Source organism: Pan troglodytes, chromosome 3 (assembly GCF_028858775.2).
Source record: "Pan troglodytes isolate AG18354 chromosome 3, NHGRI_mPanTro3-v2.0_pri, whole genome shotgun sequence".
Lineage (NCBI taxonomy): Eukaryota > Metazoa > Chordata > Mammalia > Primates > Hominidae > Pan > Pan troglodytes.
The window spans coordinates 4,060,459-4,073,597 of NC_072401.2; the positions used below are offsets into that span (position 1 = coordinate 4,060,459).

Below are 13,139 nucleotides of genomic sequence, written 5' to 3' on the forward strand. Positions count from 1 at the left end.
TAAGGGACCACTGTGAGGTCCCACCCTCAGGACCTTGTTTGACCTTAACCACCTCCCAAAGTCCTCACCTCTCAATACATGTGATATGGTTTGGCTGTGTCCCCACCCAAATCTCACCTTCAATTATAGTTCCCATAATCCCTGTGTCTCGTGGGAGGGACCCAGTGGGAGGTAATTGAATCATGGGGGCGGTTACCTTCATGCTGTTCTCGTGATAGTGACTGAGCTCTCAGGAGATCTGATGGTTTTATAAGGGGCTTTCCCCTCTTTTGCTCTGCACTTCTCCTTACTGCTGTCATGTGAAGAAGGACGTGTTTGCTTCCCCTTCCGCCATGATTGTAAGTTTCCTGAGGCCTCCCCAGCCATGTGGAAGTATGAGTCAATTAAGCCTTTTTTTTTTTTTAATAACTTACCCCGTCTCAGGTATGTCTTTATTGGCAGTGTGAGAATGGACCAATACACCATCCCACAGGGGATCTGGGGGCGATACAAACCTTCAGTTCACAGCAATGCCTTGTGGTTTTCCTCCCTGGGGTTCCCCGGCCCAGACTGTTATATGTGGACTGGTCATTAGCACTGGCAGGTGTGCTGTCTTGGGTGCTGAAGGACGGAGACTGTGAACAAGCTCTGCCTTTTGGGATGTGGGCTTGGGCGGGCCACCCTGGGGGCACTGTGGTCTCTGGGATTTCGAGGCAGGTTCTGGAGCAGGCCCTGCCTTCCTACTCTTAACACAGACACTGCTGTCTCAGTTTCCTGCAAACACTCTTCTCCTCTTAGACAGAAAAGCAAACGTGTATCCAACCTTTATAAGCAGACAGAAGCTTAGTTCAACAAATGAACTACCCATGCATATTCAATTTCCCCTATTTATTAAAATTAATAAAAATGGGACGTGTTGTATGAGACCCTTTACTGTCACCATTTCTTAGGCTATATCCATAATGGAATGAAGAGACCCCTGGATGCTGCAGCTTGAAGGAGCTGGATGATTGTTGCTCCCACATAACAGTCCTGAGCTGATTGCTCCAGGTTGATGGTCATGGCCACTCAGGGACCCAGGTCTCCCCATGTTGCTCCCACACCGAGGCCACGGCCACCTGGCAGGTATAGGTCCAGCCTACGGGGAGTGGAGAGGAGTGAGAAGGATGCAAGGCCAGTATCTCCAGCCCCATCCAAGCCTGGATGTGGCACAGGCCGGAACAGACTCCTGGAGCACCTTCATGGCTGGGCCTGGGGTGGGTCCGGCAGGGCAGCCCTGGCCTGGTTCCCTCCCTAGGGAGGAAGTCTGCAGCCCGCACCATGAGGGGTGGCACACTGTGTGTTAACTTTCCTCCTGTGAGGAGCCTTACGGACCGAGAGACCTTCTGAAACTCAACTGATTTAATTAATCAGTGTTGTAATTATTATTGTTTTTGTGCTCAGATTATTATAACTTGGCAGGAGGGAGAGCCTTCAAGCAGGATGCTTTGTCCTTCCGGAAGAACCCCTGGTGTCTGGAAAGCATCCTTGCTTTCTGGCAAAACAGGATGTTCTAGGTGGTTCCGGCTATCTCCTCCCTAGAATGTGGAGTCGGCGGCCCTCCCAGGATCCTTGCCACCTTCCATTGCAGAGGAGACTCCAGGCACAGGAAAAAGTGACCCGTGGCTCTTTGTAGACATAGGATTGGAAAAAATGGTCTTTTTATAAATATCAATAATTTTCATAATTTTCCCAATTGCACTTGTAATGCTGCTGCTGCTCTTTTCCCCGGTACTAGGGCCCTGTCACATGGACGTGGGGTAGGCCGTGATCTTGGAGCCAGGAGCACAGGAGGGCTGTGGGGAGGTGGAGGCCGGGGGTTGCAGCTGCACTGATGTGCAGGGAGCTGGGTCCAGGCCAGCTTTCCTGTCTGCACTGCCTCCTTCATCCCGACCCCCGTCCTGACCCTGTGTCCCTGGAGAGCTGCCTCAGGGTCACTGTCCAAGGGGCCTCTGCCCTGGTCACAACCCCCATCCTGTTCCTGTGGTTCCAGGACACCCTGCTGAGCCGTTGTGGACCTCCATGGACCCAGGATGCCCAGAGCCACAGAGCAGACACCTGTGTCTTCCAGGGCCTTGCTCAGAGCAGGCTGCTGGGACAGAGAGCATTTCTTCCCTTCCTCCCTCCCTCCCTCCCTCCCTTCTTCCCTCCCTTCTTTCCTCCTCCCTCCCTCCCTCTCTCCCTCCCTTCCTCCCTCTCTCCCTCCCTTCCTCCCTTTCTCCTTCCCTCTCTCCCTCCCTCCCTTCCTCCCTCCCTTCTTTCTCCCTCCCTCCCTCCTTTTCTCCCTCCTTCTTTCCCTCCCTCCCTTCCTTCCTCCCTGTCTTCCTTTCTCTTCCTCCTTCCTTCAGTAATTTATTAACCAAAAACTCCCTATTGAGCACCTACTGTGTGCAGTGTAAGAGGCTAGCCTGTCTGGCTGAGCTGAGCCTAAGGCGGAGGTGACCCCTCCTGAGAGCTGCGCCACTCTCGGAGCAGGTAAGGGCTCCCATCACACAGGAGGCTCTGAGGCCCGGCATGCACTGGCTGTGCTGTGGACTTGCGCATGTCCTAGGCACAGGCTCACACCTGAAGCCCGGCTCTAGCGGCCGAGACAGCCTTGACAAGGGCTGGCTCCTGCCAGCCAGAATAGAGATGAGCCAGAAGCCCCAGGCTGCCTCCTGCAGGAGGCGGCGAGTCCCGACGTCATCCACAGAGGCACAGGCACGTTTCCTAGGCACACGTGCGCCACCCCCCCCCCCCCACCACAGGCGCATTGCAGGCGGCTTTCTGAGAGGGGACAGCACAGGGAAGTGGTGAGCTTTGGCATCAGGATGACCAGGGAACCCCGGGCTGCGACCAGGGCACAGGCTACCAGCACTCTGCCTCTGTGCCTCGTATCCATGACATGGGGTTCACACTAACAGCACACACTGCGGGAAGGATTAGGTGTGATACTCTGGGCCAAGTGTGGGCACGGGGAATCGAGAAACGGCTCGGTGGCCCGCGGCTGCCATCAGCATTGTCATATGGCGAGGATTTTATGGTTTCACCACGATGGGTATACATTCTTCAGAGAAGGGCGGACACCCGGGAACCCGGAACCTGTCCCGCAGCTGTGGAGCCAGCATAGGTCCCACCGCCCCAGGGACAGGCCCAGCTGCTTGTTCTGGGATATGGGGCTGCAAATGTTGTGAACTTCCAAGGGGGCTGAGAGAGGCCAGCTGGGGACTCCAAGGACAATGGGGAGGTGGGGAGGTGGGAAGGTGGGGAGGTGGGGCTCCAGCTGGGGAGGAAGCCTGGGAGGGTGGGGACCGAGGTCCCCAAAGTCTTCTGTAGACCCTGAGATTCTGACATGTATGCTTTAGAACACGACAATGGCTTAGTGACTTTCACTCAGGGACAAAGCCCCCAGCAGAGTCAGCATCCACGCTCCTAAGTGTCAGGTGCCTCTGGGCCGCCTCTCTACGCTGTGCCTGCCCCTGCCTCTGCCAACGACCTACCCCTTAGGTTCTGGCGAGAGAGTCCCAGGCTTTCTTTACACCAGGGCCAGGGCTGCTCAGATCTCCTGACACAGCCACCTGCTGGGCCTCAGGGACACTCAGGCACCCTCCCCCTGGAAAGGCCACCTGGGTTGTGGAGACAGACAGGCACAAGTGTGGCTCAGAGCTCTGCCTCCCTGGAGCTGCCTCCTGACCACTCTGGGTCTCCATTTCCCACCTGTAGAGAGGCGAACAACAGCACTGGGCGTGGGGCTAATGTGGAAAAGACCCTGTGGAATCTGCATGTCGCAGGTGCTCACCTTGTGTTTCTGGAAGGATTCTCAGGCTTGAGGCGTGGGAGTGAGGAATCCCAGCCAGGGCTGGGCCACCAGCAGAAACCTGCAGGGAAGAGGACCTGGTGTGAGGAGTGGGCTGCAAGGTGAGGAGTTCTGGGGACTAAGGGGGTGGGATCTGCGCTTCATCCTGGGAGGTCATTCAACAGGGGCCTGCCCCCAGGAGCAAGTCACCTGCCTGGTTGCTGCTATGGCGACATAAACACCAATGACAGGCAGGCCCCGCTCTGGACGCTGGCTCTGTGGTTTTAATCTTTCCCAGCTCTATTTTATGCTGTTTATCAGCATTTATGAAGGACAGGTATGCCTTGGGCTGTCCCCAGGAATCCTGCTATCCTCACTGTGGGTCTAGATGGCTCCAGACTGGTCTCCTCGCTGCTCCATTGCTGCAGTGGGGACCCAGTGAGCACTGGGGGCCGGGGCTGGTGCGGCTGGAGCACAAGCACGCAGGGTACATTTGCAGCCCCACCCAGCTGAACGGTGCACAGCAGGCCGGGCTGAGAGCAGCGGGAGGAGCCCGGGGCTGGGGGTTGACCTTGTCCCAACGTCCACGTCAGTGCTGGCAGGCGATGGGCTTCTCTGTGGCAGGTCCCTCTCTGGCTCTCTCCAGGTTCTGCATGTGTCCTGCTCTCTCCTGAGCACCTGTCACGCCCCTGAGGCTTGCTCACTCCTCTGTCTCGGGGCTTGCAGAAGAATGCTTGGGCAGGTCTCTCTAGCACCAAGGCCCTGCTTCTCCCCAGCCCATGGTTTCCGGTGTGGATCTGCCAGCCTTCCCGGTGAGCACAGGAGGATGAGAACCTGCAGCAGCCACGTAGGTGGGGCTTCGTGGAAGGCTGCGTGGGTACCCAGGCTCTCTAGGGTAGCCTATCCTGCACATGGCTTGGTGTGCACAGAGCTGACTTGGAGGTGAAATGGATGCATTTTTGTAGATTTAATACCCTGGATGCCCCACCCCAGGGATAGATGTGCCACAGAGGGCCTGGCTGGAACTTTCCCCAGACCACAGCAGGGACAGCTCTGTTGCAGGTGCTGACAGCAAGGCCTGGGGAGTAGAGGGAGCAGACAGAGGCAGGGAGACAGAGGTGAGGCACAGTTCTTCCAGATCCTAGAATAAAGGAGAGGAAAATATTTGTTAGAAAATCCGCTGCAGCACCCCCAAGAGGCGCAGTTTGGTGCCCGTGCACTCCCGTTCTCCCTGCAGCTCGGGAGCTGCTGTGCAGTGGGGGAAGCTGAGACCCCCACAGCTCTGTTTTGCTCTCAGTGACAGAAGGCGTGGTAAAAGCTCTGTGTCCAGCCCTTGCCTGAGTTACATCACAATATGAGGAAGCTGCAGCTGGCCTGTGGTTCACTGTTGACTAAGAACAAGGCAAGCTAGGAGCAGCAGAGTGAAGCCCAGGCCCTGCAGAAAATAGCAGCTGAGGGTGAGGAGGAGAGGAGGGTGAGGAAGGTGAGGAGGTGAGGAGGTGAGGAGTGAGGAGGTGAGGAGTGAGGAGGTGAGGAGTGAGGAGGTGAGGAGGTGAGGAGTGAGGAGGTGAGGAGGTGAGGAGGTGAGGAGTGAGGAGGTGAGGAGGTGAGGAGTGAGGAGGTAAGAGGTGAGGAGTGAGGAGGTGAGGAGGTGAGGAGTGAGGAGTTGAGGAGGTGAGGAGGTGAGGAGGAGGGAAGTTGAGGAGGTAAGAAAGTGAGGAGTGAGGAGTGAGGAGGTGAGGAGGTGAGGAGTGAGGAGGTGAGGAGGTGAGGAGTGAGGAGGTAAGAGGTGAGGAGTGAGGAGGTGAGGAGGTGAGGAGTGAGGAGTTGAGGAGGTGAGGAGGTGAGGAGGAGGGAAGTTGAGGAGGTAAGAAAGTGAGGAGTGAGGAGTGAGGAGGTGAGGAGTGAGGAATGAGGAGTGAGGAGGTGAGGACTGAGGAGGTAAGAGGTGAGGAGTGAGGAGTGAGGAGGTGAGGAGTGAGAAGGTGAGGAGTGAGGAGATGAGGAGTGAGGAGGTGAGCAGTGAGGAGGTGAGGAGTGAGGAGAGAGGAGGTGAGGAGTGAGGAGGTGAGGAGTGAGGAGGTGAGAAGCTGAGGAGTGAGGATATAGGAGGTGAGGAGTAAGGAGTGAGGTGCCTGGCAAGGGCTGACTGCAACCATTTCTGTGGTCTCCAAGTACCTGCTCCTCACCTTGTTTCTTTCCCTGAAACTCTCAGGCTGCCCGCACAGCAGAGGCACCCCAACCCCTTCCCAATTCTGTCCCTGGCCTGGTGCTGGGATGGCAGGACCTGAGCTTTGTGGCCTCTGAATCCCAGGCCCCCTGGACTTTGCCCTACAGTCTGAGCCTGGGTCACAGGGTGCCCTGAAAGGCCTTTCCCCAGGCAGGGCGGATACGTGGGTGCCAGACAGGTCCTGATGAGCCCCAGGATCCCCGCTGGCCTATCCCGGCCTTGCGTGGTATCTGCTATGGGCGTCCGGAAGGGTCCGGAGTCATGGGTGCAGGGGATGGAGCAGAAACGTCCATGACAGAGAGGATGGAGATGTGGGGTTCAGAGATGTTGGAGGGGGCATGGGCTCAGGGCAGCCTGGGCAGAGGTTTCGGGACCCATCCTCCTCCAGACAGCATCTCCGCGTCGCCCATTTCCTGTGTTAGGAATCCACAGATTCATTGATTTCACCAGCATCTGCTGTGTAAGAAGCAAGCTCTGGACTGGACTGGATTTCTTGGCCACTTCCTCATCTTGGTGCAGCGGAGAGGAGAGGCCAGACTCAGGCCTGATCCAGCTCCCCTGACCCCAGCCCTGCGTACCCTCAGCTCGGCCCCCTCTTCCCACAGGCTTGGGACTCGCTCTGGGGGGCCCTGCTCTTCCCAGGGGTTCCTGGGGGCTTGAGGAGCCTTCTGCCTGCAGCCACAAGCCTTCTTGGGGAGCAGCCGACCGGCTCCAAGCCTGGCTGACTGAAATGAGATTCAGAAGAGAACCTCATCGCCTCCTGCCCCCGAGCCCGCTTCCCTCACTCTAAATAATTTAGACAAACACACATCTCTTTCACAGTGGCTGCCCTGAGCCCCTTTTGTCAAAATCAGTCCTTTGCACAATGTTTTCAGAGGACAGGAGGTTGCCACGAGCCGTTGGATTCGGGGCAGATGCATCATGCATGACGGGAGACAGCTGCTCCGGCCCCGCCCAGCCCCAGCGGCTACAGTGGCGAGAGTAAGTCACCTCCGCCTTCTATCAGCAAGGATCTCCTGCAGGTCCCGGCGGGCCGCTTGCTCAGTAGACGTATATGCAGTTGGCTTGAGGTTTGGCGGTCCTGGTCCTGCCCTGCAGCAGAAACCCTCATTCTGGGATTTGGGAGCGGTCACTGCATGCTGCCTGCTTGGAGGTGGACGTTCACACCTGTGACCGCGCCGGTGCCCCGTGCCTCCGGGAGGACAGCTGGGGGTGCCTAGAGCACAGTGGGTGTGCAGGGCGCAAGGCCTGGGTTCGCTGGGCTGGGGGTGCGGGGCTGGGGTCGTGTGTGTTGTTGGGGTGGGGGATGTGGGTGCCTGCGTCTTCTCCCACCACTTCTGACCTATGCATGCCTTCTTTTTTTTCTATTTTTTAGTCTTCTTTTTTTTTGGCGGGGTGGGGGAGGGTGTCTCATTCTGTAGCCCAGGCTGGAGTGTAGTGGCTCAATCTTGGCTCACTGCAGCCTCCACCTCCTGGGTTCAGGTGATTCTCTAACCTTCCGAATAGCTGGGGCTATAGGCGCACGCTGCCACACCTGGCTAATTTTTGTATTTTTAGTAGAGAGAGGTTTTCACCATATTGACCAGGCTGGCCTTGAACTCTTGACCTCAAGTGATCCACCCGCCTTGGCCTCCTGAAGTGCTGGGATTACAGGCGTGAGTCACCGCGCCCGGCTCAACTTTTTAGTCTTCATAGACTATTTTTTGGAACAGTTTTAGGTTACATCAAAATGCAGAAGAGAGTCTAGAGAGTTTGCCCGCGCCCCACCCAGTTTCCCCGTTATTAGCGTGTGCCGTTTGCATGGGGCATGTGTCACAGCTACTAACCCGATACGCATGCATCATTGTAAACTATAGCCTAGCTGGATTCCAGTCTCCTCCGTCCTCGGTGCCTTCCTTGGACGCAGGATCCCGCCGGGACCCCATGCCTTGGTGCATTTCCGCTCCCCTCTCTCCTCGGGACGGTGCTCTCTCCCCTCCTGCCTCACTGTCCTCTCTTCCACACGTAGGGAGTGAGGAGTTATGCACCCTCTCTCTGAGGGTGGACTTCAAAGAAAGGTTAAATCACCTTTCTGCTCACTGGCTTGGCCAGCATTTGTCATCATAGGTTGAACGCTGGCCACCCAAAGGCGCCCCAGTGCCTGGAGTTGTGCAGGGGTCTTATTTGGAGAAATGGTCTCTGCAGGTGTAATTAAGGATCTTGAGACAAGGAGGCAATCCTGAATTATCCGGGTGGGACCTGCACCCAGTGACACATCAGGAGAAATTTTTTTATATGAGAAAATGTGAAGGGAATTTGAGACAGACAGAGGAGGAGCAGCCCAAGGGGAGGCGGTGTGTGCAGGCGGAGGCAGGGACGGGGCGACGCACCACCGGCTGAGGAAGGACCGCGGCCACCGGGAGCTGGAAGACGCAGGATGGAGCCTCCCCTAGAGCTTTGGAAGGAACACAGCCCTGCCAGCATCTTCGTTTTGGTCTCTGGGCCTCCAAAGACCAAAATCAGCCTTTTGAACAATGTTTTCAGAGAACAAACAGGAGGTTGCCACGAGCCATGCCAGGATGAATGTCTGGTGTTTTAAGCCCCCCATTTGGTTACAGGAAAGCTATCTCATCAACCTGGCCCACAGGGCTGGCAGCCCCTCTTCCTGGGGAGCGGTGGCCGGCCTGGGCCTGCCTGTGATCGGTGCTGGGGCTCTCTGCCATCTGGGCCCCTGCTGAGACTGAGCCACAGCCACCACACCAGCCTTTCCACAGAAATCCCACATGGACACACATCTACACACCCTCACGTTCTAACCTAAATTTCCAGAACACCAAAATCAGCCTCAGGCTCACAAATACAGGCAGAATTGGAAAAGAAAAAAAGAAACTTAAATACTTAAAAACAATAGGGGCCGGGCGCGGTGGCTCACGCCTGTAATCCCAGCACTTTGGGAGGCCGAGGTAGGCGGATCACAAGGTCAGGAGATCGAGACCATCCTGGCTAACATGATGAAACCCCATCTCTACTAAAAATACAAAAAAAAAAAAAAAAAATTAGCTGGGCGCGGTGGCGGGTGCCTGCAGTCCCAGCTACTCGGGAGGCTGAGGCAGGAGAATGGTGGGAACCCGGGAGGCGGAGCTTGCGGTGAGCCCAGATGGCGCCACTGCACTCCAGCCTGGGCGACAGAACGAGACTCCATCTCAAAAAAACAAACAACAACAAAAAAAACCACACACACACACACACACAAAAACAATAGGTACGATTCCAAAACAAGCCATTGTGAGGCAGGAGAGTGGGGTCTGGAGGCAGGGAGCCTGGGGCTGATTCATGCTGGCTTCCAGAAACTGAGTGTTGGGGGGAGGCCCCCACCTCTCCACACCCAGGTTGATGGTGGGGGCGGACAGGCAGGAGGGATTGGGGCTGCTCCCTTCGCAGGCGTCACAGATGAAGGGTGGAGGGGACCTCTGATGAGTCCCCTCCGGCCTCCAGGGCTGGTCATGGGCCACTACTTCATCTGCGTGGGGTGAGGCCAAGTAACGGATGGGAAACCTCTAGAGGGTATTTGGACTGCAGAGAGTTCTGCGGCCAGCGCCCTTGAGCCGCTTGCCCCAGCTGGCTCCTGCTCTGTGGAGTGTACTTTCATTTCAGTAAATCTGTGCTTTCTTGCTTCACTCTTTCGTTGATTCGTTTGTGCATTTTATCCAATTCTTTGTTCGAAACACCAAGAACCTGGGCGACTCGAGGTCAAGACCCTCCACTGGTCACAATGGGCCTGCAAAGACGCTGAGGCTGTGCGTGTCCTGGGTGAGCCCTGGTTTTAGGGCCTCCCAAAGCACACCCAGGAGGGGATTACAGGATGAGGTGGGTGGGATCGTAATGGGGGGAACATTTTGTTACTGGAAATGACTTTGGCGCAGAAGACCGGTTCCCGGGAGCACAGGGAGTGGAAGCTGGACTCTGGAGCTGGGAGGTCGGGTTTGAATCTGCTCTACTGGGCAGTCACCCGGGAAGTGACCAGATGATGGGACTTCCGTGCCTGAGTTTCCTCAGCTGCAAAGTGAGAACCAACCTCAGAGGATGATGCTGAGGATCTGTGAGGGGAGAGGGTTCCTGAGGCCACAGGTGCATGTCCTGGGCAGGATGCCCGGCCCGCGTATGTACTCTGCTCACGTTGTGATTCTCCCCCAGCACCTCCGAACCCCAGCCAGCTGCAGGATTATTCCAGAAGGCCCAACCCTTGTCCTGCTGCAGCTCGGAGCCTCCTGAGAAGAACAGACACCCAGACACTGAAGGAGAAAGTGTGACGTTGGGGACAGGGCCGGAGGGGATATTGGGGGGGGCTTTTGGTGGGGGTGTGGCTGGACTCGGGGCGCAGAACACTGTGGTCCTGTGACTTCCCACTTCCCTGCTCCCCTTGCGGCAAACTCCGTTCCTTTTGTAAACAGGCCCCACACCCCTACCTCCCATTCTCCCTGGGACCCCCAGTCAGGCCCCCTCCCCGCAGCTCTGCTGGACGGTGAAGGCCGCGGGCCCCACGCTGGGCCTGGAGGTTGGCTGGTGGCCCTCCCAGCTGCGGAGGTGGGGTCGCCCTTTTCCTCAGTCTGTCTGTAGGTTTCCACGTGCCCCTGATCTTCATATTGGCCGCGCCTGTGCTTCTCATCCTCTCTCCACTGCCCTCGCTCCTCCATCTCCTCGCCGCCCCACCTCCTCCACCCGCCCCGATCACCGTTCTCCCCAACAGCCCCAGCAGCGCCTCGAGCTCCAGATGCACCGTCCGCCTACATGCCTGACACCCTGCTTGGACACCGAGGAAGCCTGTCGAACTTGATGTTTGGGGCCCAGCCGCTCCTCCCCGAGACCCACTCATGCCCCTTTCCTTGCTATTGTGAGATGGGATGGTGTTGCGCCCTCAGATGCTTGTCCTCAAACCTCTCACAGCATCAGGATCATTCGGGGTTTCCCTGTCACCCACGGTTTCGGCAGCTCCGTCCTCCTGTGTTCTCCAGGTCCTGGTGCCATGCATGGACCCCAGCTGTGCACCTCCCCCACAGCTATCGCTGCCTCTGTGGGGAACGTGCTTCACCTGCCCGCTGGAGGGCCAGAGGCACCCCTGCTCCGGGCCAGTGGCGGAAGGGGCAGGAGTGTCAACGCCCTGGCTGCTGCCATCAGTGGGGACACTCCGATGTCCAACTTGCACTGCCCCAGAGTTCCCCTGGGGACTGGCTGGCATCCCCCCTCCTGGAGCTCCTTCCCTTCCCAGTCCGGCTCGTGTTCCCCAGGGGACTGAAGCCACACAGATCCTCACCCCAGGCTAGCCTCACAGCAGGCAGACACCCACTTCGGGGGCTCACTGCATCCCAGGCTCCCCCTACCCTCCATCCCACCACGGCTAGGTGGCCAGGCGGCCCGTCTCCATTTCTGCGGATCTGAGACCTCTGGGGCCTGTCTGTGCTGGTCGTTTTCTTTGTCCCGTGTTACTGAGTATGGGAATGCTGGCAGGCACCCCGAGACTCATAGCATCCTCCTGGCCCCCGTGTCTCTGAGGATTTGCTTAGCACCCAGGGCAAGCCCTTTCCTGTCTGCTGGCTGGAAGGTAAAGCCCACCAGAGGCCTGACAGCAATCTCAGTTCCTAACCTGCAGGGACCACAGTTGTTTCCTAAGACAGCACTCCTCCCACCAACACCGGACCCTCCAGGTCGTCTGGCCAAGAGCCACGGAGGGCGGCTGAGCACTGTTTAATGGGTTATTTGAGTAACACTTCGGGGGCTGCTCTCACCTCCTGCCTGTGGCTCCCAATGGAGTGTACTGGAAATGGGGGAAATGGCGCCAGGCGTTAGTCATTCACTTAAAGCCTGTGCCCCATCCCCCTGTAGAATCCAGCTCCAGAGCTGGTCTCCCGCAGGCCCTTCTATTCCTCCATCAGGCCAGCTGTGCCCAGGAATGGCGTGTGAGTTAGGCCCACGAAACCCAGGGACAAAAGCCCAGAGCTACACTTTCTTTCAGAGTAAATTGAGTTTCTTGGTCAGAAATAATGTTGGACGAGATACCTCAGGAGTGAATAGGTGTTTGCAAGACCACAGAGGGCGATGCTGACAATTGAATGGGATTTGGGGAAGGCAATTCACATCCCAAACACGTATCTCCTTCCACAAGGGCATTTATGGCTGAGGACAAGCGTCCAGCCTCTCTGTGCGGGTGCGGAGTGACAGCCCCAGCTTCCTCGCAGCCTTTCCACCGGCCCCTCCATCACGAGAGGGGGCTACCAGAATCCACCTACCAATAGGGCAGCCTGGGACAGTGCCTCGTGGGAGGTCAGCATTGGCCTGGGCTGTCAACAGGCTGGACATACAAGAATGAGGGCAGCTAGGGCGGCCTTTGTGAGGGGGTGTCCGTGCTGTTGGCCCCCCACTACTGCACTGACCCTTCATACATGACCATTCAGACACATGCCCTCGTACGCACTAAGGCAGCTGGAGAGTGAGGCTGGAAGATATCCACATGAGAAGGCATCTCGTCCAGCTCATCACCGAGACCCCCACTCCTGGGGGTCCAGCCACACACCTCTTCCCACACTTCCCTTGTCAGCAGCCTTGAAACTCGCTCTTTTCAAGTTCTGAACAGTCATTACAGTCGCATGTCCATGGGTTCATGTGACCTGGATCCCGGGACATCTTTCTTCCCTAAGAGACAACGGGCGCCCTAACCTTAGGGGGAAAGACTTGAGAAGATTGCAATGAAGCTGAGGTTGTCACTTTGCACCCTGCACAGGGAGACCCCAGGTCTCATCCTCAGCCACCAGTGCCCTCTGGATTTTACCTGCTGGTATTTTGGTCTGAGGCACTGAAAGTCAAAACAGATAAAAAAGATCAGAGCAGAGATCAGTGGCGTCAACAGTAGGTTTAATTAATGGTGGAATTGATACATGGATCTATGAGCTTTACCCTACCACCCACCCCCCCCACACACGTGTGCACACATATGCACACACACATGCACACACACTCATGCACACACATACACATACGTGCACACACAGGCATGCACACAGGCACAGGTGTGCACACACACTCTCCAACAGAAACAAACCTCCAGCCCATTTGAACAAGAAAAAATGAATTCTAAACCAGCAA

The 13,139-nt window shown here is 56.9% G+C and overlaps 1 long non-coding RNA gene across 1 annotated transcript; it reads right to left on the minus strand.

Moving 5' to 3' along the window:
- Positions 1–849: 849 nt before the first annotated feature.
- Positions 850–3,997, minus strand: LOC104005962 (uncharacterized). The gene is made up of 2 exons (XR_001714411.2): positions 3,797–3,997; positions 850–1,117 (listed from the first exon to the last, which is right to left on the minus strand). It is a non-coding gene; the product is annotated as an uncharacterized LOC104005962 (long non-coding RNA).
- Positions 3,998–13,139: the final 9,142 nt, after the last annotated feature.